This window comes from Schistocerca serialis, chromosome 2, assembly GCF_023864345.2.
Source record: "Schistocerca serialis cubense isolate TAMUIC-IGC-003099 chromosome 2, iqSchSeri2.2, whole genome shotgun sequence".
NCBI classification, from domain to species: domain Eukaryota; kingdom Metazoa; phylum Arthropoda; class Insecta; order Orthoptera; family Acrididae; genus Schistocerca; species Schistocerca serialis.
In genome coordinates this window covers 380,270,949-380,276,948 of record NC_064639.1, presented here as the reverse complement: position 1 = coordinate 380,276,948, position 6,000 = coordinate 380,270,949, and positions in this window count along the sequence as shown.

The following is a 6,000-nucleotide window of genomic DNA, read 5'->3' as shown; positions in this document are numbered from 1 at the left end:
GACAGATGTGAAAATTACCGAACTATCAGTTTAATAAGTCACAGTTGCAAAGTACTAACATGAATTCTTTACTGACGAATGGAAAAGCTGGTAGAAGCCGACCTTGGGGAAGATCAGTTTGGATTCCGTAAAAATGTTGGAACACGTGAGGCAATACTGACCCTACGACTTATCTTAGAAGAAAGATTAAGGAAAGGCAAACCTACGTTTCTAGCATTTGCAGACTTAGAGAAAGCTTTTGACAATGTTGACTGGAATACTCTCTTTCAAATTCTAAAGGTGGCAGGGGTAAAAACCAGGGAGCGAAAGTCTATTTACAATTTGTACAGAAAGCAGATGGCTGTTATAAGAGTCGAGGGACATCAATGGGAAGCAGTGGTTGGGAAAGGAGTGAGACAGGGTTGTAGCCTCTCTGTGATGCTATTCAATCTGTATATTGAGCAAGCAGTAAAGAAAAGAAAAGAAAAGTTCGGAGTAGGTATTAAAATCCATGGAGAAGAAATAAAAACTTTGAGGTCCGCCGATGACATTGTAATTCTGTCGGAGACAGCAAAGGACTTGGATAATCAGTTGAATGGAATGGAATGGACAGTGTCTTGAAAGGAGGGTATAAGATGAACATCAACAAAAGCAAAACGAGGATAATGGAATGTAGTCGAATTAAGTCGGGCGATGTTGAGGGAATTAGATTAGGTTTCGCTACTTGAAGTAATTGTGACAAACATTGCAATTTATTCATAGGTTCTTCTAACTTACAGAGTGTTTAACATCATCCTTAAAATGAGGTTCACCAGTGTGCAGCTGTGAGAGTACTTTTGTCTGTATTTTCGTGTAAAGGTTTTTGTTATTTAAGACAAATATAACACAGTTCAGAGTTAATTCACAATTTCTTGTAACATATTGTGAATTACGGTAATGCTGTTTTTAATGTTTGCCATCAACAGCTTTGACATTTTGGAAATTATAAATGAGCCATTTTCTGCAGAGTTAGTCATTGATTTTACTGACTTACCTATGACTTTGCTTAGCTATATAAAAAACTTTTACTTTGTTTTATACTTAATGGGACATGTACTGAGTGATTTGACACAATTACTTAAAAATCTTTAATAATAATTTTGAACTGAAAATACTTAGGTGATAGAGGAGTTAACATCATAGTAATGTAATTGGTTGTATGCTACAAACTTATAGATCGTTGATGTGGATGGCATACATTTTCATCATCTCCTTCACAAACTACTAATGGCTGAATTGAATCAGAATAAAAACAGTAGGTGACGCTACTTCAGATGCAGATAAAATGAGCTTTACTTACATATTTTGCCACCTAAGACATATCACACTTCTTATTTCGTGACTTGTTCTAGATATTGAAAACGAGGTTTTCTGCAATTGATAGTATGCTGAGAAGCATGTAATGTTTTGTATAGACAATGCTCTGAACACTGATAGCAACCAAGATATTCAAAAAGTATGTTTTTTAATGCAACATTATACTTTTCATAACTGAATTCAAAATCTCTTGGAAAGACAACTGCGGTAATGCAGCACTTGTTATTACTGACATTGAAACCTTTCATAGAAGAATCCCAGAACTGTACTAAAATGGAAAGCAATGTGGCCAGAGTCAGATATTTCTGCGTAAACACTGCCAAGCAGAATTCTCATGCCAGGCTCCATTGTTATGTCCAGCAAGACAGGACTACACTACTAATAATAAAACCTAACCTTATTTCCTATAACATAGATACATGTGGAATTTTGGCATATGATAGCTTCTGGTAATCAGATGTATGTATGTATGTATGTATGCATCTATGTTTCCAGATATTTGTGGAAACAACTAGAGATACATCAGGAGGTTTCCCATTTAAGTTCTTCCCTTTTACTCTTTAAAGCCTTCATAACGATAAACAGTTCTATTAAGAGAGAAAAAGAAACTTGGTTATTAATGGAAAAAAAACTTAATTTTAATAATTTTTAGTAGTATGTAGAGATACAGTTGTCTAACAGCAGGTGTGTTACCTTTAAGATGCATCCAGGCATCCCCAAACAAAGACAGGTACAGTATTTTCTTTTCTTTTTTTCCAAATGTAGAAAAATTAAGTTACTTTTTTCCCTTAGTAGTTAAATTTCTTTTTCCTTCATAATGATAAACAGTCCTATTAAGAGAGAAAAAGAAACTTAAGTTATTAATGGAAAAAAGAAACTTAATTTTAATAATTAAGTTGCCTGTGTCTGTATATGTGCAGATGGATGTGTGTGTGTGCAAGTGTATACTTTTGCCCCTGAGGTAAGCCTTTCCACTCCCGGGATTGGAACGACTCCTTACCCTCTCCCTTAAAACCCACATCCTTTCGTCTTTCAGTCTCCTTCCCTCTTTCCTGATGAAGCAACCATGGGTTGCGAAAGCTTGAATATTTATGTGTGTGTTTTTTATTTTATAGTGTCTATCAACATACCAGCACTTTCTCATTTGGTAAGTTAAAGCATCTTTCTTTTTTATATATATTTTCCCACATGGAATGTTTCTCTCTATTATGTATATATACGTACAATATAACTTCTGCACAATTTCAGTGAAGTAATGTGTTCATTGTAAATATGTGTGTGTGTGTGTGTGTGTGTGTGTAAGTACAATCTAACTTCTGCACCATTTCAATGCAGTAATGTTTTCTTGGTAAATAAGTATTATAGTAGTTGTATTACACGCTTATTACCTTATAAATTAATAAAAAAACTTTTTTATTTTAAATTCAGTGCATTAGTATTTGTAAAATGACTCTTTCATATAGTGTTCATTAAAAAATGATGATCATTCCACTTGGGACCTGTGGAATGGTACATCAGCTTATTTGTTTTAGTTGTAAATATTTGTCATGTATTATTGTTTTCCTGACATGTTCCACATCCTGGAGGACCTCCTCACTATGGATCAAATGGAATGAAAGTAAATCTAATCTATTAAAGTTCCAGATGCATAAAAAGCTGAGGTAGAACTAGCATGTGCATGACTTTAAAAAAAAAAGCCAGTTCTTCATGACTTGTTTTGATCTCAAGACAGGATTGCTACATACTTTCTCTCAGTTCTGTCCTGCAGCATAATTTTTTGGGACCATGCAGCTAACATCTAAGAAATATTTATTCTACAAAAGTATACAATAAGAATATTGTGTAAATCTGATAACCAAACACCTTGCAGAATCCTGAAGGGGATACATATAGTCCCCAATAGTATTTTGGGTTAATGACAAAAGCATATTTAGCAGGAATAGTGGAGTTTCATATACAGAGTGGACCCGTAACCAGGAATCAGATTTCTGCAAAAGTTTATAATAGGTTGCAATTAGACATTCAACAGGATTTTAAAAAAATCCCAGAAATTCAAGGTCAAAGTAAAAGAATGCTTTGCTATGTCTACAATTCTCCACAACATTTGGATTCAGGACTGTAAATTCTGCATAACTATCTGCTTAGCTAAGTAGTAATATGTTTGCCTACCATGCAGCAGACCCAGTTTTGATTCCCGGCAAGGTTGGAAATTTTCTCTGCTCTTTGACTGGGTGTCGTGTTGTCCTCATTGGGATTTCATCATTACTGACATGCAAGTCACTCAATGTGGCATTGCTTGAAATAAGACTTGCAACTTGGAGGCAGAGCTTCCCTGGTTGGGGCCTCCTGGCCATCAATACTACATGATCATTTCATTTCTGCATAATTCTAATGTCCGCATTAAACTGATATTGACTTTGCCCGTATACCAGCAGCTGATAGTGGTTTGTTTACAGATATGCAAATAGTTTGTTTGAAGTACTAGACAAAAATGGCTGCTGAATAGTGTAAAAGAAGGAGTAGTGGTTTTCCTGAAAGCAGCTATTTTCACTTAATATATGACACATACAACAACAATATGGAAAGGATAAACTGCTGCTCACAATACAGAGGAGAGGGCACTAATTGTCCCTGTATTCAAGAAAGCAAGTAGGAAGGATTGCAGAAGCTACTGGGGAGTCACACTGATACCACACTGTGCCAGGGTATATGAAAAGATCCTGGACAGCAGAATCTGAACAAGGCAAAGAGAGAAACAGTATGGCTTCACATCTGAGAGGTCAACTGTTGACCTCATATTTGTAGTGAGACAGTTTCAGGATAACCACTATCAATCTGGGGAAGACCACATGATTGCCTTTCTTGATGTAGAAAAGGCATTTGATAATGTCTGTAGAAGAAAGGTCTGGGAAGCTCTAGAAAAGAAGAGAGTGGAAAAAGAGACAATAAACAGAATGGAGGAGATGTACTGTAGAAGTCTGAGCTGTGTGAAAGAGGGAAATGAAAGGACGGATTGGTTCCAGCAAACAAGGTGTGACAGAGGGCAATGCATTGTTACATCTACTCTTCATTGTGGCCTTGAATGAGATATTGACTAAGGTGGCAGAAAAAAACTGGAGAACACAAAATTAAAGCAATGGTGTTTGCTGGCGAGTACCAAAAGTAATCCACTAAACATCAGTTACCTAACGAGTCACACAAATCTAAAAGGCTGTAAATCCAACTAAATATTTAGGGATTACAGTTACAAATAACTTAAGTTGGAATGATCATGCAGGTAATGTTGTGAGTAAAGCAAACCAAAGACTACAGTTTATTGGCAGAACACTGACATAATGCCACAGGTCTACTAAAGAGACTGCCTACACTATGCTTATACACCCTCTTCTGGAATACTGTTGCGCAGTGTGGGATCTACATTAGAGAGGATCGATGGAGGACACTGAAAAAGTTCAGAGTAGGGTAGCTCGTTTTGTACTATTGCAAAACAGGAGAGAAAGCACCATGGATATGACTGAATTGCGGTGGCACTCATTTTCATTTTGGCAGGATCTTCTCATGAAATTTCAGTCACCAATTTCCTCCTCAGAAGGTGAAAATATTTTGTTCACGTCCACCTACATAGGGAGAAACGACCAGCAAATACAATAAGAGAATGAAAGATTAAAGAGCTTGTTTTTCCGCATGCTGCTCAAGAGTGGAACAGTAGAGAATTAACTTGAAGGTGGTTTCATGGACCCTCTGCCAGGCACTTAATTGTAATTGCAAAGTAATCATGTAGATCTAAGTATAGATGTAGATGATCTGGGGAAAACAGGGAGGAGGAGACTCAGGAACAGCTGGACACTTTTAAAGAAACTGTGAGAGTGTGGGAGAAACTTTAACGCAAACAAATGTGAGGATCTGATTACAACTAGAAATAAACATGGACTAACTAGTGGAATAAAGATTGGAGGTGAACAACTGAAGATAGTGGAAAGTCTTAAGTACTCTGAAAGCATGACAGATAAAATGGAAGAAATGAGACAGAGATCAGTGAACATGACAGACAGGCAGAAGCATTCCTGAAAAACTAACTAGGAGCCTGGTTTGAAACAAAGACATGCTATACAGAAGTTACTACATCCCAATATTCACCTATGCATATGAGACAGGGCACTGAAGAAAAAAGTGTATGCAGATTACAGGGATGTGAAATGGAGTTCCTCAGGAGTAGGATAGAAGCAACAAGTTGAGAAAGGATGAGTGGTGGAAGGATAAGGGAAACAGTGAAAGAGGAACCCTTGCAAAGCAGGACGGAAACTTCAAGGCTAAGATGATGCGGACACTTAGAAAATGGAAAACACAGGGATTCCCAAGAAGATACATAAGGATGCAAAGGAAATGACCAAGAGGAAAACCAAAGTATAAATGGCTGAAAGGTGTGGTTCACTGTGTTGAAAAAAAGAGGCAAGGCCTGGACCAGAGTAAATGCACAAAGACAGGAGGAAAGCAGGCTTATGTTCATAATGACCCAGCCTGGGGCTGGCAACTGTTCATGATGATGATAAATGCGGGTGCTGAGTTGTAGACAGGTACAATGAAAAAGAATGCTAAAATATTTGAGGTTTTTGGCAGAGTCCTTCTGGAGTACAAAAAGGCATGTATGTGTTAGAAGTAATTCCA